Below are 27,991 nucleotides of genomic sequence, written 5' to 3' on the forward strand. Positions count from 1 at the left end.
AGGAGACCAGAAGTGAGGAGGGAGAGTATTCCAGGAACCAGATCACCAGTGCTAATGCATTTTCAGCTTTTCAGTGACCTATTCAAGAATAACATAAACTGCACTGAGAACACAAAGAGAAAACAAAATTATTTTATGGGGATGATGATTGTAGAGAGTGTCTATGATTATTTAATGTATCTAGGTAAGAGATAATTTTTCCTTATACTAATTTTTCACTTGATTTTTTTTATGTCCAAGTGATGCATCCACAAAGAGTCCAAACTCAGAATCTTTTTTAATTGGAGATTAAAATGTTTGTTTCTTTTTTAACAGTGTGCCAATCAAAACTGACCACTGACATGGTTCAATAAATAGATCAGTAGTCTTTGTGGGTACAACATTGACATGCCAGTTAGCATAATTTATATGTGCTTTGCTCATAAATGTCAGAAAAATACCAGTTTATTTTAAGAACAGAATGACATATCATTGTTTTCAGGTCAAGTGATTTTCCAGATTCCTGATTGGCTTTATCATTTCTTTATGGGAATATGAATCCTCTTGAAAAACACCTTTGAGACATAGACCAATTACTATCTGCAGTACAAACTAGAGCAGCTATTCCGGGAACGCCATTTGGTCTCGCTTATAACACTTCTCAGAGGTTTTCATTTTTCATTTTTTTTATTGTTTTGTCTGCTCTTTTGAGTAATTATCACATATACATCACTTTGCTGAGAAAATTTTGTAGTTCTTTGGAGAAAGAGATTTGTGTGCATGTTGTCTGTTTATATTAATATTATTTTGGAGTATGGTCTCATACTCATGGAGCAGTACTGCATGCTAAATTGAAATTAAAATCAAAGAACATATTCCATTAAAGAAAAGAAGATATTTTAGAAGACAAGATGTCCTTTATCCAAAACAGTTAATAAGTGCTTACGACATTCAGAGCACTGTGCTAAAGGAAAGGCAAAGCCAAATAAGGCATCATCTCTGCCTACATGAAGTTTATGTTCTTGCAAGAAATATAAAACATGCATAATTGGGGCAGCTAGGTGGTGCAGTGGATAGAGCACTGGCTCAGGAGTCAGGAGGACCTGAGTTCAAATCCAGCCTCAGACACTTGACACTTACTAGCTGTGTGACCCTGGGCAAAAGTCACTTAACCCCAATTGCCTCACCAAAAAAAGAAAAAAGAAAAAGAAAAGAAGGAAGGAAAAAGGAACACTGAGTTGAGGGAACAAAGTACAAAGTATACAGTGTATTAAGGGGAATCGTTTGAGACACAGAAAAGATAAACTGGAATCAGATTGGGGAGATCATTGAACATTAAGCTAAATAGCTAGATTTTACCTAATGGGTTATGGAGAACCATTGGAGGTTTGTAAAGTGAATTGGAGAAGAGAGAGACCAATTAAGAGGCAATCATAGTAATCCAGGTAATGGGAATCTGAACTGTGGTGGCTGCAGAAAGATTTGGTACCTCAGTGAATGTGGCAAAGTGATAGAAGAAGAGTGGCAGACTCTGAGGTTTCTAGCCTCAGTAACTGGCACCATTTAGCAGCATGCATATGATAAAATAAGATGGAGCAAAATTCACAAATAATAATTAGAACTTTGAATGTGAATGGGATGAACTTGCCCATAAAACAGAAACAGCAGAATGGATTAAAAATTAGAATCTAAAAATGTGTTGTTTACAAGAAACATTTAAGAATGAGAGATACATAAAGAGTTAAAATAGAAGAGTGTAGTAAGATTTATTATGCATCAGCAGATGCAAAAAAGACAAGGGTAGCAATTATGATCTCAGACAAAGTTATGACTAAAACAGATTTAATTAAAAGAGATAAACAGAGTAACTACACGTTTATAAAAGGTACCATAAACAGTGAAGCAATATCAATACTGAACCTATATGTACCAAATACTATAGAATCTAAATTGATAAAAGTTAAATGAAATACGGGTGGTGATAGATGGTAGTACTATAATAGTAGTAGACTTTAATCTTCCCCTCTCCAAACTAGATAAATATAACCAAAAATAAAAAAGAAAGATGTTAAGAAAGTTAATAGGATTTTAGATAAATTAGATGTGATAGATATCTGGAGAGAATTGAACAGAAATAGAAAAAAATACACCTTTTTCTCAGTGGTTCATGGTACCTTTACTAAGATTGACCAAGTATTAGTACATAAAAATTTTATAGTTAAAAGCAGAAAAGCGGGCAGCTAGGTGAAGCAGCTGATAAAGCACTGACCCTGGATTCAGGAGGACCTGAGTTCAAATCCGGCCTCAGATACTTGACACTTACTAGCTATGTGACCCTGGGCAAGTCACTTAACCCTCATTGCCCCACAAAAAAAAAAAAGCAGAAAAGCAAAAATGTTAAAAGTATCCTTTTAAAATCATAACACAATAAAATTATATTTAATAAGGAACCAAGGAAACATAAATTAAAAACTAATTGGAGATTGAACAATCTAATCTTAAAGAATGAATGGATTAAAAAAAATCACAGAAATAATAATTTCATTAAAGAGAAATACAATAATGAGACAACATATCAAAACCTATGAGATACAGCAAAAGTAGTGATTAGAGAAAAATTTACATCTCTAAATGTTTATATCAATAAAATTGTTATTTGTTGTTCATTTTCAAAGTGGACCGTGACATCAGGGTGATGTCATGACTTGTAGTGAATTGAGGGAGGGCTGTGCAAAGTCACCAACCTCACTTTCTCCTCCAGAGCCATCTGAGTTCAGTGGCAAGATATATATCAGGACAACTGGAGATGGCCCCAGATGTTTAAGGCAATTGGGGTTAAGTGACTTGCTCAGGGTCACACAGCTAATAAGTGTGGGAGGTCAGATTTGAACTTCAGGGTCCCAACTTCATGGTCAGTGCTCTGTCCATTGCACCACTTAGCTGCCCCATAGCTCTGTTGGCTAGAGTGTGATGCTAATAATGCCAAGGTCACAGGTTTGATCCCTGTATGGGAGACATTTGATCAATAAAATATACAAAGAATAGGTTTATGAATTGGATATGCAATTTTTAAAAACTAGAAAAAGAAAAAATTAAGAAACCCCGATTAGACACAATTTGGAAATTCTAAAAATTAAAGGTGAGATTAATAAAATTGAGAGTTAAAAAACCATTTAATGAATAAATAAAACTAGGAGTTGGTTTTATGAAAAAAATAAAAGAAACAATTGCTTTATTTGATTTTTTAAAAGAGAAAAAACCAAATCACTAGTATCAAAAATGAAAATGGTGAGACTATACCACTAACAAAGATGAAATTAAAGCAATTATAAGTAATTATTTTGCTCAATTATATGCTAATACATTTAACAACTTAAGTGAAATGGAAGAATATTTACCTGGATTAGCAGAAGAGGAAATATAATATGAAAACAGACCTATTTTAGAAAAAGAAATTGAATAAGCCATCAATGAACTTCTTGACGGAAAAGCACCAGGACCAGATGGATCTACAAGTGAAGTCTATCAAACATTTAAAGATCACTAATTCCAATATTAAATAAATTATTTGTGATAATAGGTAAAGAAGGGATCCTACCAAACTCCTTTTGTGAAACAAATATGATACAGATACCTGAATCAGGAAGTGTAAAAACAGAAAAAGAAAATTATAGACCAATTTCATTAATGAATATGGATGCAAAAATCCTAAATACAATATTAGACAAAAGAATGCAACAATACATTATAAAGATTATATTACGATCAAGTGAGATTTATGCTAATAAAGCAGAGATGATATAACATAAGGAAAATTATTAACATAATTGATTACATCAATAATAAATGTTTTGAAAGCATATGATTATATTAATAGGTACAGGAAAAGCTTTTAATAATGTTCAACACTCATTTCTTTTAAAAAACACTTTAAAGTATTGGTATAAATGGATTTCCTTGAATTGCTAAAAAGCATTTACCTAAAACCATCAGCAAGCATTATTTGTAATGGGGATAAAAGAGAAGCTTTCCCATTAAGATCAGATGTGAAAGAAGGATGCCCACTGTCACTAATATTATTCAATAATGTATTGGAAATCCTAGCAATGGAAGAAATCAGAATAAGGAATGAGGTAATAAAACTATCTCTTTTTGCAGATGATATAATGATATACTTTGAAAATTCCAAAGACTCAACCAAAAAGTTAGTTGAAATAATTAATAATTTTAACAAAGTAGCAGGATATAAAGTAAACCCACATAAATCATCAGCATTTCTATATATCACAAAACTCTTCAAGAAGAGATAGTAAAAAATACCCTATTTAAAATAATACAAGACAGTATAAAATACCTGGGAGTACACCTGCCAGAACAAACCCAAGAACTATATAAACAAAAATGTAAAAAACATTTTATAAAAATAAAATCAAATTTAGATAATTGGGAAAATATTAATTGTTCACAGGTAGGCAGGGCCAATATAATAAAAATAATTTTACCCAAAGTAATTTATATATTCAACTCTATCCCAATTAAATTATTAAAAAAATATATGTTTTGGCACCCACTAGCTGCACACTAGGGAACCTCCTTCTCATGAGAAGGAAATAAAGAGCCTTTAAAAAAATATATATATATATATATATATATATATATGTTTGAGGGCATCTAGGTGGCGCAGTAGATAAAGCACCATCCCTGGATTCAGGAGGAACCGAGTTCAAATCTGGCCTCAGACATTTGACACTTACTAGCTGTGTGACCTTGGGCAAGTCACTTAACCCTCATTGCCCCACCCCCGAAAAAAAGTTTTGCTGAATTAGAAAAATGCAAATTAAAACAACCTTGAGATATCATTTTGTACCTACCAGATTGGCTAAAATGGTAAAAGAAAAAAGTGACAAATATGTTGGAGGGGATGTGGGAAAATGTGGATACCAATTCATTGTTGGTGGAATTATGAACTGATCCAACCATTTTACAAAGAATGTTCCCCATGCTTGTAATACACCCTTTCCTCACCTCCACCTCTCAGAATTTCTATTTTACTTTACTGTCTAACATTCAGCTTGATCTTCTACCCATCCCCAAAATTACATTGTATTTATTTTGTAGGTTTGTTCTATGTCTTTATATGTGTACATGTTGTCTTACTCCCAAGAGAAGAGAAAGCAGGAGCTATTTCATGTCTGTCTTTGTACCCCAAGCACTTCGAAGCTAGGTGGCACAATGGATAGACTGCTAGGTCTGGCCTAGTGATCCCTTGCGTGTAGAATTTAATAGCTTCCTTGAGGGCAGGTACTGTCTGTTTTTTCATCTCTTTTTATCCTTATTGCCTGGTATTTAAGTGTGTGTTGAATTGAGTACAGAGATTACCTGAGGTAGATGAACCTAAATAAATATATTTATGACAATGTAAAATTAAGGTGTCTGGTAGATAAGTAAGAAAATAATGTTTCTTCTGTATGGAACTTATAAATTGAATCCAAGCTTTTTATTTTAGGTTATATTTACCTCTCTAAAGCTGGCAGTAGTGCCATTTAAAAATTTTGTTGTTTTTTTGTTTGTTTGTTTTGCAGGACAATGAGGGTTAAGTGACTTGCCCAGGGTCACAGAGCTAGTAGATATCAAGTGTCTGAGGCCAGATTTGAACTCAGGTCCTCCTGAATCCAAGGCCAGTGTTTTATCCACTGTGCCTAGCTGCTCCCCATTTTAAAATTTTGACAAAGAATAAAGCAACAAATATTTATATAAAGGCCAAAATGGTAATGCATGACATTAACCAGAGAGAGATCTTATGATCTGAGATGCCCCTGGTCCCCAAGACCTTATTTTTATAGGGTTTGACACTCAAATATGACAAAGAGGCATGGTAAAATACAGAATCTCATTGGTTGATACACCTTGCTCTTGAGTGCCAAAGATTAAGATGGGTAAGGCAAGAGTCATCTCCATTTTCCTATTTTCCTCCCCAATACTTGTAAAAAGAATACATCTGGGTATCCTTATCTCTGACAACCCCTTTTGTTTGTTTTCTTAATAATAAACATTTTTATTTAAAGTTTTGAGTTCCAAATTCTACCTCTCCTTTCCCCCCTCCTTGAGTCAGTAAGCAATCAGATATAGGTTATACATGTACAATTATGTAAAACATTACCATATTAATAATTTTGTATAAGAAAACTTGAATAAAAGGAAAAAGTGAAAGAAAGTGAAAAATAGCAATCAATGTCAGTTCTTTCTTTGGAGGTGGATTTATCATTAGTCCTTTGGAATTGTCTTGGATCATTGTATTGCTGAGAATAGTTAAGTCATTCACAATTCTTCATCAAATGATATTGCTGTCACTATTCACAACATTATCCTGGTTCTGCTCATTTCACTATACATCAGTTCATATAAGTTTTTCCAGGCCTTTCTGAAATCGTCTTTTTGTCATTTCTTATAGCACAATAATACTCCATCACAATCATATACCACAGCTTGTTTAGCCATTTCCCAACTGATGGGCATTCTTTGATTTCCAATTCTTAGCCATCATAAAAAGAACTGCTATAAATATTTTTGTACAAATAGGTTTTTTCTCTTTGGGGGGAAATCTTTGGGATATACACATAGCAGTGGACAACCCCTTTTGAATCATATAATCTTGTCATTTTTTTGTTTTGTTTTCAAGTTTGAACTATCAAACTGATTTGTATCAAGCTAATGGAACTGATAATATCCTGTACTAACAAGCCAAGAAAACCTAAAGTTAATCAATCTGGATCTGATTGACTTACCAATAGAGACCTAAAACTTGGATGACAGAGGTCTGTAACCAGAGAAGTATTTAAACCAAAGAAGGTTTAAATACTTTCACTCACAAAGAATTTTGAGCTCCTTCTTTAGAAGGAATATCCACATGTACATGCCAGCTTGCTCTTTGGACAATGAACTGGTGTTGTGTTTTCCTAACTGTTCTCTGATCTCTGATGAATTTCTCACTCTGTTTTCCATAGGAGACAGTTATGAAAATATATTTTTCTTAACAATTCACTATCCCACCTAGTGAAGTCCTAGAAAGTGATAAACATAGATTATGCTTAAGATAAGTTTGCACTCAGGGGAAGGGGAACAAGAATTTGTTAAGTACTTACTATGTGTAGGCACTGTGCTAAGTGCTTTTCGGGAAAACATTAGAGCATTTTCAAATTGTGCTATACTGAAGCCTCTAGACTAATCCGAAAGAGAAATCTCATCACTCTTTCTTTAAATATCAATTCTGAGATAAATAGCCTGCTCCTCTCTCTGGTCAGCCCAGGAAGGATTTCTCTTATAAAATAAGTAAGGTAGTAATCAGGCAAAGGACAAGGACCAAAGACCCTTGATAGATCCACTCTGAAGAGATGGCCCCTAGAAGGAAGCATCCCCAAATAGAATAACTATAGAGGTATTAAGTGGTCTTAGGAAATTGATCCTCTAAGGGTGGCCTGAGAGTTAAATGACTAGATTTGTTCTAGATTTATTAAACAAAATGTTAACTTGTACCTGATCCAAATTTTTATAATTATGTTTTGTCAGATTGTGAAATTTTCCTGTGTTCAAAAATCTCACAGATGTTACTTCAGAATATCTTGGACAGGGAGATATCCAAAGTCATGTCAGGATTCTATCGGTTTTGATATTGCTCTCATGGAAAATCGTTGTTTGAACCTAGCCCTACATGGCTAGGAGACTAGATCTGTTGCTCAGAGACCAGATTTGTTTAATGCTTAACTCAGGACCTAGGCTATACTCAGCAGAAACCCAGTCAGATCTGAAGATTGATGAAAGGAATGTGAGAATTTTTTTTCCATTAAACATCTTAGGCAACGCATGTGTTTTAGCTGAAAACTTCCTCTGTGATAGACAATCAGATTTAGTTTCCTTGCTCCTTTATTTGAATCCTACATAACCTATAACTTATAAACACTTGAGGCCATTCCTTTTTCGGCTCTCTCCTCTATTGGAAAACTTAATGAACTTCTTTCTAAATTATTACAGTTAGGGGCAGCTAGATGGCACAGTGGATAAAGCACCCAGCCCTGGATTCAGGAGGACCTGAGTTCAAATGTGGCCTCAGACACTTGACACTTACTAGCTGTGTGACTCTGGGCAAATCACTTAACCCTCATTGCCCTGCAAAACTAAACTAAACTAAATTATTACAGTTAAAGATTTTGTTCTCAGCCAAGACTCTCAAGCAGAACAAATGCTTCAATTTAATATGATGATAAATTAATAAAAAATAGTTTCTAATGGGCAGCTAAGTAGTGCAGTGGCTATGTTGTGGGAAATTCCAACGGAGAAACCCAAACGGCACTCAGGAATAAGGAAGAACAGTTTATTGACACTCTGGCCCAAAGCAGAGTCACCTCTAATACTCTGGGCAGCCACCAAGTGTCCAAGCTGAAGTTTTTATATCTCTTAGGCATGAAAATTCATGCAGGTTTTCACAGGTACATTGTGGTGAGCTACTTGGCAGACAGGAAGGCATATTTCAGTAAACAGAGGCATATGTCAGGAAGTTGGTACTACACCACAGACTTCAGGGGAACAAACAGTATGTTCTACTTTCATTTTAGGGGTCTCAGCTTGAGCCTCAGTTTCATCCCCTGTATTTTCCCATATCAGCTAGAACATTGGCCCTGGGGTAAGGAGGACCTGAGTTCAAATTTGGCCTTAGACATTTACTAGCTTGTGACCCTGGGCAAGTCATTTAAGCCTGATTGCATTCCTATCCCCCCCCCAAAAGGCATAGTCAGTGTGAGACTAAAATTGGATATTAGATCATAAATCTCCCCTACTTAACCTTTCCCTTAATTTATCTCCCAAACTAGTAAATGGAAGAAGCTTCTGGTTTTCTAGTTAGAGCTTTTATTGTATGGTAGTCACAAGGTGATGTTGATTAGAAGGATAGGAAAGTAGAAATACAATACAAATCATCTTAAGTCTAGGCTTGGTCTATATTCCGTATAAAACTCACCAAAACCCAAGGCCACCTTTGGGGAGAGAGACCGAGTCAAGCGCGTGCTGTTAACCAAGAGCCGGGCCGAGTCAAACTCCAGTCAGCGTCTGTCTGTGCAGCGCAGCCAGGAGACCAGCGGAGCAGGAAAAAAGAGCCCCACTTCCATTCTCTCCTTGCCTTTTAAGCTTGCACCCCGGAAGTCGAGTGCTTGGCAGGCAATCTGGCGTGCATCGCAGGTGGGCTGGTGTGCGTAGCTCATGCTGTTGGTCTCCTCCCCAAAAGGGTGGTCCTAAAAAAAAAACTGGGGTCTCTCCATTATCTAACCGACTGTTAAAACGTTTTACCACATTAGCCTACAATACAGAGCCTAGTATTATTTTTTTTTTCACATCACCAACAGAGTATTAGTGGAAAAAATGTTACTGATAGTGCTATTAAGGAGCTTAATTTTACCCCTGGAATTTTGCCCAGACCCTGGAATACTGGACTTTTATGAGTTTCTGGAACCAGGTTTCTAGGTCACTCCCCAGCCATTTCCACATCATGTCACCACGATAGAGTATGGTCCACTTTCCAACTCCCTTTTATGTGTAGCCTTCTCTAATTAGAATGTTAGGTCCCTGAAGACAGATGATGGTCTTGCTTGCCTGTATTTCTATCACCAGGTCTTAGCATACTGCCTAGAACATAGAAGGAGCCTAACATCAGGAGGTGATGCCATAACTTGCAATGAATAGGATTTAAGTGAGGTAGGGCTGTGCAAAGTCACCAGCTTCCATCTCTCCTACAGAGTCATCTGGGTCCAGTGGCAAGATACACAGCAGGATGACTGGAGATTGTCTGGGATTCAGTGAGAGACTTTGACCTTTTTTTAAGCTAAAGTCTTTCCCAGGTCTCGGTTTGCCAGAAGCAATGCCCAGTCAGTGATTAAGGCTAGGTAAGAAGTAAGGCAAAGAATGGCCTCCTTTACCTTGTTAAAAAAAAAATAAATGAATGAATGGAGAAAGGAAGAAAGAAAAAATGAGGGAGAGAGGTAAAGAGGGAGAGAGGGAGGGAGGGAGGGAGGGAGGGAGGAAGGAAGGAAGGAAGGGAGGAAGGGAGGAAGGGAGGGAGGAAGGAAGGAAGGAAGGAAGGAAGGAAGGAAGGAAGGAAGGAAGGAAGGAAGGAAGGAAGGAAGGAAGGAAGGAAGGAAGGAAGGAAGGAAGGAAGGAAGGAAGGAAGGAAGACTAGGAGGGGAAGGCCTTCAGGTTTTCTGATCAAAACAGAGGGAATTGCTATTTACCCTCACTCTGAACCATTAAAAGGCCAAATTTTGACCAATGGGGCTTGGATGCGGACCTATTATTGGCCAATCTATGAGAGATAAAGTTATTTGGTGTTAAGTCATGGTCCTAAAAAAGAAAATCTAGGCCCTATACCCCTAGACATCTTGTAAGGTTTAAGTGATCAAAACATATTTTTTGGGCAGAGCCCCCACAGTTAAGGGAATGATTCCTTGTATAGGAAAAGGGAGAGGAAGAAGAGGGAGAGAGAAAGGGAGCTGCATTGCCCATCTGAAGGTTGCCAGTTGGGTCCCCAGTGGGACAGCAACATTCTGTAGAATGTTGGAAAGTGCTTAATGAATACTTTAGTTCTCTTTCTACTTGAACGAAACAATTTAGTGACACAGCAAAATTTAGGGGAAAAATTTTAATAAATTAAGGGGAGGGACTATGTTGATTTTTTTTTAGCCCTTTGTTTCATCTTTTGAAAACAAATGTTCTCCCCAAGATAACCTAAGGTTTTCAAGGAACCACAGAAAGGGAACGGGAGCTCCAGGTTCAGAGGCTCTTCTGAAAGGCAGAGCAGCAAGTTATTTATTATTTTTTTGTCTTTGACCCTAGTTTTCCAGTCACAGTGGAACAAATGGTTAGTTCTCAGGAAGGTGATTCAAATGGGCTCAAACTCAGAAAGCTGGGTGTGCATAAAAACAAGCCACACAGAGACAGACTTGCCTTTCATTGCTGATCAAGGATTTGAATAGGTTTATAACATCATAAATAGTCCTGGAGTAGTAGTTTGGCCTTAGGTGAATCATGCCATCTCAATTAGCTTCCTTTAAACAGAGAATTATTTTAAAATATGGTGGATAAATAGGTGCAAGTTATCAATTTGGTCCCATTGTTGGTCAAATTGATTACAGGGATGGGGAGGTAAGAGGAACTATACACATTTCCCCTAACTCATGAAACATTTACACCAACACAAAAGAGGTACTTTTTATTCCCATTACAAATATAAAACCAGATGCCCCATGGCAAAAGGCCCCAAATTCTTCAATTCATTTCCTCTCCATCCAACTAAAGAACAAGACAATAAATATAGAGGTGATTTCAACAGAGGAGGAAGTTGGGGCTACTCTTGAGCTTATACTAGTATATTCAACTTGGGTGAAATAAGAGTTGAAGTAAAATGTCATGTAGTTCAAATTTTGAAAACTTCCTTTGTAGAAGTACAGATGTCCAAATAAATTAGTATCCCCAGTGAGCTTAGGCACAGACTCTAACCTTTCATGAACAAGGCATGCAAGGCTGTTGAGACTCCAACCTAGGCAATATCTAATGTCTAGCCATATTTCAAAGTCACAGTGGACCTTTTTTCTAGATACCACCCTATTTCTAGACACCATAGGTTTACAGAGGTAGACTCTGTGTCCAGCATCTTGCTTTCTCTTTCAGTTCTATCAGAAGACTAGCCCCTGACCTGAAGATACTCATCCCGATAATCATTATCACTCTTCCCCAAATGATTGCTCCCCCAATGGACTTTCATAGTCACATTTCCTACTATTTTCCCCTATGCCACATGACTTCATCCCCCCCCCAAAACCCTTTGAATTCAATAGACATACTCTAGATCATTGTTTTCCAGACTCCCAGGAATAAGCTCTAAATGGCTATTGGAATTCCATAATAATCAAGATAATAATTTACTAGTTTGCCAAATCTAATCCATGCTGATGTTCTCAATTTAAAGCTGTCCTCAAAAATCAAGGACCTGCTTTCTCATCCCTAGATTCCAGAGTAACAACCCTGCTCCCATACCTTGATCTGGGATTTCTCCTTTAAGAGAACTAGAATTAGGAACCCAGCCCTGCTTTACAATTGTCATAATTCTCCTTACTTCTTTTTTTTTTGGTGAGGCAATTGGGGTTAAGTGACTTGCCCAGGGTCACACAGCTAGTAAGTTTCAAGTGTCTGAGGCTGGATTTGAACTCAGGTCCTCCTGACTCCAGGGCCAGTGCTCTATCCACTGTGCCACCTAGCTGCCCCATTCTCCTTACTTCTAATCTAGACAATAAGAATTGTCACCATGGAACAATAAAAAGAACATTCACTGGATTTGGAGTCAGGACTTGGGTTAAAATCTTGGCTCTACTACTTATATCTGTGTGATCTTGGTCAAGTTTCTTGACCTCTCTGGGTTTCAGTTCATCTCTAAAATGAAAATAATAGACTAAATGACCTAAATGACTCCTTTTAGCTCTCAACACATAATCCTGTGAATCTACCTGAATAGAATCTAGCTGGTAGCTTTTCTTATCCAACAGATATCCCCCCACCTTGCCCAAAGACCTAGCATTTTATGCCACTCAATTGAAAGAAAAAAAAACATTTCTCTTCTTAGTCAAAAAAGGCACATTGTTGGGGGGGGGCAGCTAGGTGGTGCCACAGATGAAGCACCAGCCCTGGATTCAGGAGAACCTGAGTTCAAATCCGGCCTCAGACACTTGACACTTACTAGCTGTATGACCCTGGGCAAGTCACTTAACCCCAATTGCCCCGCACACACACACAAAAAAAGACACATTTAGCCAAAACTGACTAATGACCTGGTAGACACTCATCAGGTCTCAACAAATGGTAAAAAGCACCTTGTTAACTCAATTACCATATACCATTACTCTATAGCCCTTATGGCTTTAGACTTGCCTTTCCTATACCCTTCAAACTCCTGCTGCCAACCTCTCCCGTGAGTATCCTAACAATCAGTCTGCCCCCTGACATATTGACTCCAATTGAATCCTTGGTTTGACTCCTGCTTCCAACTATTGGGTAACTGCCCATTCCTAGTAGGATGCAATGGCTCCCTTTCTTAGCTGAATCTTGGCCCATCCCAGAGACTCAATAACAATTCTCATCTCTATAGTGCCATCTGCTAGCCAGGTTCCATGCATCATCCCTGACCCCAACCCCAACAAAACATATTTTTACAAGGTAAAACTAGAAATAGTGGCCTGACTTTTACTATCTCATCCAAAGGAGTGATATTGATTAAGCAGGGTTTTGCTACATTGCTGAACAGGCATTTTACATATCACTTCTACACTATACAAATAATTTTATTGTTTAAAAAAACAGTTTAATTTCTATACTGTCCAAAAATTTCCTCTAGGTCCTTGTGTTCATCTTCCATTCCATCATCAAAATGACCTTCCTAAAGTACACACCTGACCATGTCATCCTGTCCCTGCTCAATAAATTCCAATGGCTTCCTATCACCTGCAGAATCAAATATAAAATGTAAACTCCTGCTTTTGAAACCCTTATATCTTTCCAGTCTTTTTTTTTTTGGTGAGGAAATTGGGGTTAAGTGACTTGCCCAGGGTCACACAGCTAGTAATTGTTAAGTGTTTGAGGCCAGATTTGAACTCAGGTCCTCCTGAATCCAGGGCTGGTGCTCCATCCACTGTGCCATCTAGCTGCCCCTCTCCAGTCTTCTTTTGCATTTCCCACCATATATTCTGTTATTCAGTGAAACTAACATCCTCAATGTTCCTCCCCACAAGAAACTCATTCTCCCAATTCCAGCATTTTTACTGGCTATCCCCCATGCCTGGTAGTCTCTCCTGTGAGAAAATAATTATTAATAATGAATTTCTAGGAGAAACCTAGAAACTGTACTCTCCCCCTCCCCAGCCTAGGAAGAGCCTGCAGCTTAACAAAAGGAATGCAGATTAACCTTTCTGATTAGCTAGGGGAGGAAACACACCTTGACCACCCCCTAAGTCATGTCAATCAATGGAGCTAAATGATGTTAACCAATTAGCCTAGATCAATGTATGGTGGCCCACCTCTACCTCAAAGAGGACAGAAATCCCTGGGGACATGAGGGTCTTACTCTCCTAGGCTCTTATGTGCTTCTCTTACTCTCTTGCACCTGGGACCAGGTGAATGAGCCATGTGTTCTCTTCTCTACCGCTTGGCAAAATGTGCTGGGTATGTAACTAGTGGAGAAGTTAGTCAGACACATGGTCGATACTTTGGTAATATGTGATCTTAATAATAATAAATGCTTAATACCTAAACTGGTGCAATAGCCATTAATTTATAAGTAGCAATATATTAGAAAAACCCCAGACAAGTTCCCCAATAATTTAGAACAGAAACAGGCTAGTCCCCAATATTTCAAATGACGCACTCCCTACTCAACTCTGCCTCCAGGCCTTCTTGACTTTCTTTAAGTCTCAGCTAAAGTCCCATCCACAAGAAGCCTTTCCCAGTCCTCCTTAATCTTAGTGTCTTCCATATGTACGTATATGTATGTGTCTTATTTGTACATAATTCTTTACATCTTGTCTTCCCCCATTAGACTGTGACCTTCTCTTTTGTTTTTGTTTTTATTTTAAATTTATTTTAATTTTTCTCGATTACATATAAAGATATTTTTGAGCTCCAAATTTTTCTCCCACCCTCCTTTCCCTCCCCCCTCCCAAAGCCAGTAAGCAATTTGATATAGGTTATACATTACAATCATGTTAAACATATTTCTACATTAATCAGAACAAAAGGGGAAAATGCAAGAAACAATAAACAAGAACAATAACAAAAAAGCAACAGTAAAAGTGAAAATAGGATGTTTCGGTCTGCATTCAGACTCCATAATTCTTTTTCTGAATGTGGAGAGCATTTTCCACCATAAGTCTTTTGGCATTGTCTTGGATCGTTGCTTTGCTGAGAAGAGCCAAGTCTATCACAGTTGATCATCACACAATGTTGTTGATACTGTGTACAATGTACTCTTGGTTCTGCTCATTTCACTCAACATCAATTCATGTACATCTTTCCAGGTTTTTCTGAAATCTGCCTTCTTATCATTTCTCATGGAACAATAGTATTCCATTACATTCATATAACACAACTTGTTCAGCCATTCCCCTGTTGATGGGCATCCCCTAGATTTCCAATTCTTTGCTACCACAAAAAGAGCAGCTATAAATATTTTGTACATGTGAGTCCTTTTCCCTTGTCCATGATCTCTTTGGGTTATAGACCTAGTACACTCTGACCTTCTTGAAAGCAGGGACTATTTCTATTTCACCCTTCTTTTTGTTCTCAGCATGTAGCACTGTGCCTGGAACATAATAGGAACTTTGTAAATGCTTACTGACTTGATTTGACTTCTGGCAAGATAAGTCAGTGCTTGTATTTATCCTATTGTTAGTTGTCATCTTCTCTTCCAAAAAAGTACTAAAGGAGATATAGAAAGGATACATCCTATAGTGCAGTAAGCACCTACTTTAGTTCAACTGAAAATATTAAGAAATAATATTTTTTCTAACCTAAAACCCTTTCTTGACTTTTTCTTGTCTGGATAAGATCATAGACTCCCATACCCAGGAGTGACTGATACCATGACCCACACAATAGCAGTGTCTTCTTTTGCATTCAAGGTTAGGATTTTTTGTTTTTTCCCTTTGTTTCTCAAAGAGGACCATGACATCAGGGTGATGTCATGACTTTCAGTGAACTGGATTTAAGTGAGGCAGGGCTATGCAAAGTCAACAGCCTCACTCTCTCATCTAGAGCCATCTAGGTCCAGTGGCAAGTGTGGGGACCAATTTTTAATTGAGGAATGTTAGCTAAGCGGCTAGCCGTAATATTGGGGCAAGGAAGGAGACCGGCAGCCTCCCTCAAAACAGAAAAGGATTTATTTTAACAAGAATGAACTTTAAAAAAGTACACAAAAAGGATCAGTAGGATCAAGGGAAAGGAAATAAAATGGGGAAAGGGAAATGATACAACCTGAAAAAATACCACCACCCAGGAATCAGCTGAGAATATGCAGCAGAGCTCCTGTCGCCTTCTAGCTTCCAGCTAGAATGCCCAATTCTCCTCCCCCAATCCCAGAAAAACCCCACACAGCCCCAGCCAATGGGATGGCCACTCTGACAGTCACATTACTGCCCTCACTAGGCTTCCAATCATTATAATTTTGCTAGGCCCATGTAAGTGTCGGCAAGTGGTGATGCCAGCGCCATGGCAATGGCTACAACCAGTGGGTGGAGCACCATGCAGTTTGCAGAGGCCCAGGCCAGTGTGCGCTGAGGCATGAGAACCTCAAATAACAATTAATTCTTTACATTCTCCCCTTTGTTTCGTCAATAAACACGGGGTGTTTCCTTGATGGAACAATAAATACTAAACTATAAACAATAAATAAATTTTAAAAAAAATAACAGACTATCATAACCAATGCTAACAAAAACTATACTAATAACAATATAGGAAAGGGAAAATACATATTACAGATGATGTATATAGTAACAGAAGGAAAAACAAAAATGTCCATTTAAAGTCCTTAAAATCTTGTCTTCGAAGGAGGGTTGAGATGTCATCAGGGTAACTGGACTCTGGTCTGGATTCTGGCTGTCTCTGGATTCTGGTTGTCTCTGAAACTGCTGGATTTTCATTAATCTTTAGCATAGCATTGTCCAAAAATGTTCAAATTAAACAATAAAATTTCTTCAAAATATACAAAACAAGTTTAAACTTTATATATATATATATATATATATATCATATTGGAGTCCCACCTTTGGAGGATACTCTTCTCCATACGCAATACAAAACTGAGACAGTTATGACATTACTAACATTTTTTACCATTATATGTCTGGATCAAGGCCAAATTTAGTTATGTGTCCATGATGACACCTGAAAATGTTATGGAAAGGTTACCATACCACATCTCGTGGTGCATAGACATTTAATAATTGTGCTAGGCCTCAGGTGGATGGATTCTGACCATGCCACCAGATTGAGTGAAGAAGCCAAGTTAAGTTAAACCAGGTGCATGCATTAGGGCTAACATGACACCAGAACATTTTTGGAGTGAGAGAGGAAGAAACTGGACTATGTCCAGCAATTGTGCTCTACATAGCTGCTCTCATAAGCAAACTATGGACTTCCTGAATGTATTTGGCTGTCCAGCTAAAATGCCCAATTCTCCTCCCCCAATCCCAGAAAAACCCCACATAGCCCCAGCCAATGGGATGGCCACTCTGACAGTCACATGACTGCCCTCACTAGGCTTCCAATCATTATAATTTTGCCAGGCCCATGTAGACATCAGCGAGTGGTGATGACGTGAGGTGCCAGTGCCATGGCAACAGCTACAACCAGTGGGTAGAGCACTGTGCGGTTTGCGGAGCCCCAGGCCAGTGCGCACCGAGGCATAAAAACCTCAAATAACAATTAATTCTTTACACAAGATATATATCAGTATAACTGGAGATGGCCCTGGATGTTTAAGGCAATTGGGGTTAAGTGACTTGCCCAGGGTCACGCCACTAGTAAGTGTCTGAGGTACTCAAGAGAGTTTTTCTTCTTACTCCCTTTTATAACCTACTAAGTCAGCAGCTCTTTCTGGTTCAAGCATCAGTCACCTTCAATGGAATCCCCCAGTCACAAAGAACATAAGGATGAACCAGGAGCTGCTTCATCACCCCCAATAACAAGTCCTTCAGAGCTGAGCAAGAACATGCATTCATCCCCATAGAGCTATATGCACTCCAACTCCATGGGAGGTGTCCCAGTACAATATATCAGGGAATTCCCCTGTGTGATAGATGATTAATTGGATCCCAATTTTATTCCAAGCAGTATTAATCAGTTTAATCTAATTCCATAGGGATGGTGATTATAAGTTCTATATATTAGGCTCCAGAGTTGTGAAATGCAGATTTTAAGATCACTTGCTTAATCATAGGAAGCTAATCCCTTGTTTTTGCCTTGTTATGGTAAGCAAGCCCAGAGTGGTAGAGATGACTCAACGACATGGAAAGTTCCCCACTATTTTTATTGCCCCACCATTCCTCATCATCCCTCTATTGCCCCAAATAGGGATATAGTCATGAACATTTGGCCAATAGGTGATGCTGTTTGCTAGCCTGTGGCCTGCCTTTCTACTGGCCCATCAGCCCACACAACTTAAACATATTGCAATAATTTAAGTGGGATTTTTTGTTTATTTTTTAAAGCATTTCAAAATACTCAGTTGCAAATCACAAGACACGCACACCTTCTCAGTCTATGTTATTATGTTCAGTGTTCTCCCATATATACTTCAAGGCATTTGAAAGCTTCCCTCTGGCTCTTTTTACATTTCCTGGATAATAGTGCAATGGTTTGGCTGCTCATCTATAATCCCTCATGCTCCCTATATGTCCAATCTTCATCCTTTTCTAATAAAACAGTTCCTGAATGATATACCTTTTAAATATCATTAGACATATGCTGAAGCCTACTGTGCCCGCTATGAGTTGTTCCATTGATCTTTGGGTCGCTTGCTACTCTAATTCTTCAGAAATGGTGATGTTCCCAAATTTTCAACCATACAGCACCCTAGGAAAAGCATTTATATTCAAAAGATAAACAAGGTACTATGATACAACACAGTTCTGACTCTAATGGAGATCAGTGTAAGAGATATGGGGAGGGACCACAAATTAGGAAGGAAGGAAGGAAGGAGAAGAAAGGAGAGGAGAGGAATACAAAGAAAGCTCAATAAAATCTACAGAATAAATACTGTTCCCTCCTTAAAGAAGACTGTCAACCTATATTTACAAGGTTACAAAATTATGGCTTTGGTAGACTAGAAAGGAAAGAGGTTTCAAAAGGTCAAAACTCACATGACCCCTATATCTCCTAAACTCGTGGCTCCTCAAGAGATGTTGGAGTCAACTCTGGCATACCCCTAAAAAGGACCCATCTGTGCAAAAATACTTATATCAGCAATTTTTATGTTACAAAGAACTGGAAACCAAGGGAGTGTCCATCATTTGGAGAATGTCTTTACAAATTATGATATGTAAATGTAATGGATTAGTATCATGTTGTAAAAATTATGAAAGGGATGGTTTCAGAGAAACCTGAGAAGTCACATGAATTGATGCAGAGTGAAGTAAACAAAATCAGAAGAACAATTTTACAATAGCAACATTATAAGGATAATTTGAAAGATTTAGTAACTCTGATCAGTTCAATGATCAACCACAATTCCTGAGGACCAAAAATGAAGCATGCTATCCTCCTCCTGACAGAAAGGTGATAGACTCAGGGTACAAAATTATACATATCTTTGGGGGGCATGGCTAATGTGGGGATGTATTGCTTGACTGTGCATATTTGTTACTAAAGGATAATTTTGTTTTCAATGGGAAAAGGAATATGGGAGGGAGAAAAAAATAAATGCTTGTTAATTGAAAAATACAAATTTTTAAAAATGAGTAGGTTGGACTAGGTGACTTCTCAAGTATCTCCCAATTCTGAATCTGGGCTCCCCTGGCAGGGATGAAGCCCTGGTAAGGAATGGGGAGGGCCTATGGGCAGATCTCCTTGAGGATTCACCCCACCCAATATATAAACAAAAAAATGGAAACTCATTCCAAGCCATTTAACAATGGTAAGCTCACATTTGGCAGGAGGATGATGGGGAAAAAAGGATAATTTTGTAATATAATATTTCTCCAAAAAAAAAAAACAGAGAGAAACTAAATATCTCTTATTTCATATCTGATCCTTAGGGAACCACCTCAACTCCACCTTCTATGTTCAGGAGAAAAATAACTCCAATTCATTTGAGGATGGGAGGTAGGGAACAAGCCAAACCCTTTTTTGCTATGTGAACTCAGCATATTTATCTATTTACTGTCAATTTTAGAGCCAAGTTTACTCAGGGTGTTTTTGGCTAAATATACATATTTTAAAGACACTCCCCATATTCCTGGTACCTGAACTCAATCTGTGACCCCAGCCAAACAATACAGCAGAACAAGTGTTTAACTTCAAACACTGAAAAAGCTCCTAGTCTTTGGAGTCAGGAGCCATTCCAATCTGTGAGAGATGATGATGGTGTCACAATGTGCCATGTAGCAGGAGGTGAACCCTGGCATATTTGCTCCCTGGGAGGGAATTCTAGTTGCCATCACTTGATGCTCCTATTACATCCATTTTCATCACAAATGCCTGAAAGTCCTCTTTTTTCATTGAAGTCCCATTTTTTTCCTCTGAAAGATTATACACAGTTTTGCTGGGTACGTGATTCTTGCCTGTAGTCCCAGTTCCTTTGCCCTCTGGAATATCATACTCCATGCCCTGTGGAACTTTAATGTAGATGCTGCTAGATCTTGTTTTATCCTTATTGTAGCTCCACAGTATTTGAATTACTTCTTTCTAGCAGCTTGCAATATTTTCGCCTTTACCTGGGAGTTCTGGAATTTGGCTATAATATTCCTGGAGGTTTTCCTTTTGGGATCCCTATCAGGAGGTAATTGGTGAATTCTTTCAATTTCTATTTTGCCTTCTGCTTCTAGAATATCAGGGCAATTTCCCTGACAATCTCTTGGAAGATTCTATCTAAACTCTTATTTTGGCCATGGTTTTCAGGTAGTCCAATGATTTTCAAATGATCTCTCCTGGTTCTATTTTCCAAGTCAGCTGTTTTTCCAAGGAAATATTTCATATTGCCCTCTATTTTTTTTTATTTATTTGGATTTGCTTTACTGTGTCTTGGTTTCTCATAAAGTCACAAGCTTCCATTTGTTCAATCCTAACTCTTGGGCAATAATTTTCTTCAGAGAGCTTTTGTACCTCCTTTTCCATTTGGCTTTTCAAGCTGTTGACTTTTTTCTCTTGACTCTCCTACATGACTCTCATTTCTCTTTCCATTCTTTCCTCCACCTCTCTAAATATTCCTTCTATCACTCCTACTTTCTCTTCAAACTCCCTTTTGAGTGCTTCCATGGCCTGTGACCAATTCATATTTTTCTTGGAAGCTTTGGATGTAGGGGCCCTGAGGTTGCTATCCTCTTCTGAAGGTGCACCTCAATCTTCCTTGTTGCTAAAGAAACTTTGGATAGTTCTCAACTTTCTTTGCTTTTTCATCTTGCCATCTTTTACTTGACTTTTAACTCCCTCTTACAGTGGGGCTCAACTTCTAAGCTACACTGTCCCAAGCTTCAGAGGGTCCCAGGTGTTTTGGTTTGATGGAAGGCAGGTTTTTCTCTCTCCTGGCCTGTTCTCTGGTCTGAAGATAACCTCAAGCCAACTTGCTAATTAACCAGCCAGCAGAACTTTGTGTGTTGTGGTTCTTATCTTCCAACAAGCCTGCGCCCCTCCCCAACCTGGGCCTCCCACTACTCGGGATTTCTTCCTGGTTCCCTGCTGGGGTGGGACAACTGAATTCCTCCCTATGTCCTGCAGATACCCCTGCACTTTCCCCCTGGCCAGCTGTTCAGACCTCTCACCTGACCACAAGCTCAGTTCCAGAAGGCACTGGTGCTATGGCTGATTCAGAGGCTTTGGGGTAAGTTCCTCTGGTGCAGTATGCCTGGGGTCTATGTCAGTGTGATTGTGGGGTTGGACTCTTGTTTACAGCCCAGAATGGCCCCCTTAATTTGTCTTTGGCTGGAAAAATCTCAGCCCATCTTTTGTGGGTTTTTCTGCTCCATGGGGTTCTTTTATTGCTGTTTTGGGGGTAATTATGTCAGGAGCTCTGTGTATTTAATGTCTTTCCTCCACCATCTTGGCTCTGCCCCCCATCATCTTATCTTTTGGAATAATACCTTGTCAGATCTTGAAAGGCAGAAAGTCTCTTTCCCGCTTTCTGGGTACCCAAGTAGCAGGGCATCCACTATTGAAGCAATGGCAGCAGCAATGGTGACATCAACAATCTGCAGAAGTAATGGCAGATGCAATGGCAAACAGGCCTAGAGGGAAAGACTATTGCAGAGAGAAAGCAACCACTGGACAGGCTGGCATATAAGTTTTTTGTTTGATTATGATTTTCAAGGAGTCCAGTAACTGTTAAATTCTTTCTTCTAGACTTAATTTCCACTTCAGTGGGTTTTTTTTAAAATAGTAGCTACCTTACACTTTCTTCTCTTTTTTAATGTTTTGACTTAAATAATTTCTTCTTGTCTCCTGGAGTCATTTAATCTTGACAGGCTGACAACTCTGTGCAACTCTGTATCACTTAAATCCAATGCATGCACAAGTCAAAACATCTTCCCATTATGTCATTGACCCTCTTAGAAAATGAAGGACACACAACAAATACTTAAATAAAAAGTTAATTGAATTACAGGGATATAGAGATGGCAAATCTATGACAACTGAGGTCTTCAAGAGGCCATTTTAAAAACTGGATAAATCTAACAAAAAGAGTAATAATAAAGAAGCTAAGGACATTGAAAAAGCCATCTACATAGATGCCACCACTTTTCTCCTCACTCACTTCTTAGCCCCTCATAATCCAGCTTCTGACTTCGTCATTCCACTGAAACTGCTCTCTCCAAAGTTATCAGTGACCTCTTAACTGCCAGATCCAATGGTTTTTTCTTAATCTTTATTCTCCTCAACCTCTGCAGCCTTTGATATTGTTGATCACCCTGTCCTCCTTGATACTCTCTTCTATCTAGGTTTGTGGGACACTACTCTCTCTCTTGGTTCTCTCTCTATCTAGGGACTGCTCCTTCTGTGTCTCCTTTACTGAATCCTTATCAAAATCATGCCTTCTAACCATAAGGTGTATTTCAGGGTCCTGTCCTGGGTCCTACTCTCTTCTCCTTCTATAATATGTCACTTGTTGATTTTATCAGCTTTAAAGCATTTAATTACTATCTCAGCTAATTATTTTCAAATCTACCTATCCTGCCCCACTCTGGTAACCTCCAGTCTCATATCTCTACCTTTCAAAGATCTCAAACTGGATATCTGGTATACATCTTGAACTGAAGACCTCCAAAATTGAACTCATTATTTTTTCCCCTAAACCTTCCCCCTCCTATCTTCCCTATTACTATAGAGGGCATCACCATCCTCCCAATCCTTCAGGCTCACAGACTATGAGTCATTCTCAACTCTTCACTATCTCTCAACCCATATATCCAATCTCTTGCCAAAGCCTATTGATTTCACCTGCACAAACTCTCAAATACACTCATTTTTCCCTCTGATATTGCTACCACTCTGGTGCAGGCCCCCATCACCTTAATCCTGGACTATTAGAACAACCTGCTCATCTATCCCCACTCTAATCCTTCCTCCATTCAGCCACCAAAGGTCCAATCACGTCAACCCCTATTCAATAAATTATTACTACCAGGATCAGATATAAAATCCTCTGGTTGTCATTCAGAGTCCTTTATAAGCTAGCCCCCTCATATCTTTTCAGTCTTTACTCCCCAGCATATACTTTTGGATCCAGTGACACTGGCCTTCATACTCGTGCACGAATAAGACAGTCCATTCCTGAACTCTGGGCATTTTCTCTGACTGTCTTCCATGCCTAGAATACTTTCCCTCCTCATCTCTGCCTACTGCTTTCCCTGGCTTTTTCTTAAGTCCCAACTAAAAATCCATCTTCTATTGAAAGTCTTTGCCAAACTCTTTTAATTCTAGTACCTTTCCTCTGTTAATTATTTCCCATTTATTCTGTACATAGTTTGTATATATTTGTTTGTCTGATGTCTCCTCCTTTGAAGTCTTAACTTCTTGAGGACAGGGATTGTCCTTTGTCTTTTTTTAAATCCCTAGTGTTTAGCACATTGCCTGGCACATAGTAGGTACCTAATAAATGTTTATTGATGATGATAATGATGATTAAGCTAAGTACCTAGATATTTATAAGTAGTTAGAATACAAGAATAGTTAGATATGATAGATCTCTAGTAATTACTGAATGGAAATAGACAGAAATGTACATAGTCCTTATGTGTGGTACCATTACAAAAATCAACCATGTGTCAGGGCATAGAAGCCTCATAAACAAATAAAAAAAACAATCAGAAGTATCAAAACACACTCTATTGACCACAAAGCAATAAAATAACAAGTTAATGGCATTTGAAGAAAGGGCACTAACTTAAATAGAAACTAATAATTTAATCCTTAAAAAATGGCCAATGAGTCAATGAACAAATCATAGAGACAGTAATTTCATGTATGAAAATGGCAACAATAAAGCAATATCCCAAAACTTTTAGAATCTAGACAAAGTAGTCATTAGGGAACATTTTATATTCCTAAAAACTAGAATCACCAAGACAAAAAGAATATCAACAAACTAAGTGTACAACTAAAAATACTAGTAAACACAACAAATGTTTAAAAACTAAACCCATACAGGTTTTCCAAAGAAACAAAGTGGGGGGAATGTGGTAAAAATTATTTGGGGTAAAGATTAATATTCCTGTTTTTAGCTAACTCATTTGGGAGGGGCCACACGTGGCCCACCCCAAGATTACGAAGGCAGTTTTTTGAAGGACCTCCCCTTTTGGGGGAGGGGACATTGAATGCTCCCAGAAGGGAGGCGGGCTACTTCCAGTAAGCAAGCTGGCTTTCTTCTTTCTGCTTGGGGCTCTTGAGGTGGCGGTGTGCTGGTTCTCGGTCTGGCAGGCTGTTCAGGCTTGGGTGAGTTAATGATGGAAAACCCTAAATTCCTTTGAACTACCTTAATTGGAAATCAGTCTGGGGTTGCATAGGTTAAGTTTAGAGTTAATAATATTCATCTGTATTTCAATTTTCCTATTTCCTTATCTTTGATTTTTTATTAGTTTCACCTTTGTTGTTTAATTAATTCCCAAGTAATAAAATCTGATCCTTTTGTGAACCAATACTTAGAGGCTCCTTTCTTATTGGCCTGGGAGAAATATCTAAAAAGGGCTGTTCAGAGGGAAGGGTTAAACCTTAAAGGTCCCTCATATTTCCAGGACCCCAATATTAAGGTGAGTTACCCAAATAACGCTTGGTATATAAAATTTTGGCCCTCACAACAAAAAGGTAAATAATTCTAAAAAGAAAGGAGATAGGGACAGCTAGGTGGTACAGTGGATAAAGCACTGGCCCTGGATTCAGGAGGACCTGAGTTCAAAGCCGGCCCCAGACACTTAACACTTACTAGCTGTGTGACCCTGGGCAAGTCACTTAGCCCCCATTGCCTCTCAAAAAAAAAGAAAGAAAGGAGATAAATAGTTATATAATAGTTATAACTGATGATAAATAAAATTAAAAGCTATTTTTAAAAATATTAATAAATTAGCTCATTTGACTTTTTTGTAAAAAAAAAAGAAAAGGAAGACCAAGTTGCCAATATGAAAAATGTTTTAAAAATAAAAGGAAATAAAAGAAAATCATTAGAAATGAATATGCCAAATTAAAAAAAAAAAGTTCCAGGGGTAGAGGCAGAGCCAAGATGGCAGAAGAAAGGCAGTGACTTCTCCCCAAGACCCCTACAAATACCTACAAATAATGTCATAAGACAATTCCTGGAGCAGCAGAACCCACAAAAGGACAGGATGAAATAATTTTCCAGCCAAAGACAATTTGGGAAGTCAGCAAAAAAGGTCTGTTGTCCCAGGGGAGAATGGAGCACAGCCCTGTGCAGGCCGCAACAGCAGAGATCCAACTCTAGCATAGGCCATGTCAGCAAACTAGGCATTGAGAGCTTCTGAATTGGCTGTGGAAGCAGCTGCTTCTGGAACTTAGCCCACAGACAGTGAAGAGGTCAAGTTGTTGGCCAGGGGGAGATTACAGGAGTCTCTTTGTTGTCACTGAGGCAGGACTCTTATTTTGTCCATGCTCTGGTACAGGTCACAGGCTTGGGTGGCAGCCCAGGCAGGGGAGGGGCACAGGCACACTGGAGCTTGCATCCACAGTGAAACAGGATTCTTTTCCAGGTTAAAGGGTAGAGAAGTGGGCCTGTGGTTGTTTCAAGACAAGAGAACAGGACAGGGGAGTAGTAAACATGCCTCTCCTTGAATCATACCACCTTGGAGGAACTAGTGACTTGCAGGTTCCTGGAGGTGACTCTGAGATCAGCTGCTCAAACCCCCTGGAGCTTGGGACAGTGTTCTCTCCACCCTAGAAGCAGTGTCCCACTTTAAGAAGGAGTTAAAAGTCAAGAAATAGGCTGGTAAAATGAGCAAACAGAAAAAAATTCTGACCCTAGAAAGTTTCTATGGTGACAAGGAAGATCAAAATATACACTCAGAAGAAGATAACAAAGTCAAAGCTCCTACATGCAAAGCTTCCAAGAAAAGTATGAATTGGTCTCAAGCCATAGAGGCACTCAAAAATGACTTTGAAAATAAAGAAAGAGAGGTAGAGGAAAAAGTGGAAAGAGAAATGAGAGTGATGCAAGAAAATCATGAAAAAAAGTCAACAGTTTGCAAAGTCAAAATGGCCAAATGGAAAAGAAGGTACAAAAGCTCTCTAAAGATAATAATTGCTTAAAAATTAGGATTGAGCAAATGGAAGCTAATGACTTTATGAGAAATCAAGACACAATAAAGCAAAACCAAAAGAATGAAAAAATAGAAGGCAATGTGAAATATCTCCTTGGAAAAACAACTGACCTGGAAAATAGATCCAGGAGAGAAAATTTGAAAATTATTGGACTTCCTGAAAGCCATGATCAAAAAAAGAGCCTAGAGGGTCAGCTAGGTGGCGCAGTGGATAGAGCACCAGCCCTGGAGTCAGGAGTACCTGGGTTCAAATCCAGCCTCAGACACTTAACACTTACTAACTGTGTGACCCTGGGCAAGTCACTTAACCCCAATTGCCTCACTTAAAAAAAAAAAAGAGCCTAGACATCATCTTCAAAGAAATTGTCACGGAAAATTGGCCTGATACTCTAGAAGCAGAAGGTAAAATATAAATTGAAAGAATCTATTGATCATCTCCTGAAAGAGATCCCAAAATGAAAACCTCCAGGAATATTAGAGCCAAATTCCAGAGCTCCCAGGTCAAGGAGAAAATATTGCAAGCAGCCAGTAAGAAACAATTCAAGTATTGTGGAGTCACATTCAGGATAACACAAAACCTAGCAACTTCTACATTAAAGGATTAGTGGGCTTGGAATATAATATTCTGGAGGGCAAAGGAACTGGGATTGCAACCAAGAATCACCTACCCAGAAAAACTGATTATAATCCTTCAAGGAGAAAAATGGGAATTAAATGAAAGAGAGAACTTTCAGGCATTCATGATGAAAAGACCTGAGCTGAATAGAAAATTTTACTTTCAAATACAAGACCCTAGAGAAGCATAAAAAAGTAAACAGGAAAAAGAAATCATAAGGGATATTAAAAGGTTAAACTGTTTACATTCCTACATGGGAAGATGATACTTCTAACTCATAAGAACTTTCTCATTATTAGGGCAGCTGAATGGAGTATATTTAGACAGAGGGCACAGGTGTGAGTTGAATATGAAGGGATGATATCTTTTTTAAAAAATAAAATTAAGGGGTGATAGGACTGCACTGGGAGAAAGGGAAAGGGAGAGGTAGAATGAGGTAAAGTATCTCACATAAAAGAAGCAAGAAAAAGCTTATGGAGTGGAGGGGAAGATGGGGGAAGAGCGGGGGAGTGAATGAGCCTTACTCTCATCAGAATTGCCTCAAAGAGGGAATAACATACACACTCAAGTGAGTATAGCAATATATCTTGCCCTATGGCAAATAATAAATAAATAAACAAACAAATAAATAACTGAGTGGATAAGTAAACAAGCAAATAAATAAATAGATGGACAAGTAGATGTATAAGTAAATAAATAAATGGCCATGAGAGAAAAAAAAAATTTAAGATATAATCAAAGCTACCTATAGCCATATGGGAAAAAAAATGTTCTAATTCACTATTGATTGGAGAGATTCAGGTTAAAACAATTCTGGGTACTACCTCATACCCATTGG

The sequence above is a fragment of the Dromiciops gliroides genome, chromosome 4 (assembly GCF_019393635.1).
Source record: "Dromiciops gliroides isolate mDroGli1 chromosome 4, mDroGli1.pri, whole genome shotgun sequence".
In the NCBI taxonomy this organism is placed as follows: domain Eukaryota; kingdom Metazoa; phylum Chordata; class Mammalia; order Microbiotheria; family Microbiotheriidae; genus Dromiciops; species Dromiciops gliroides.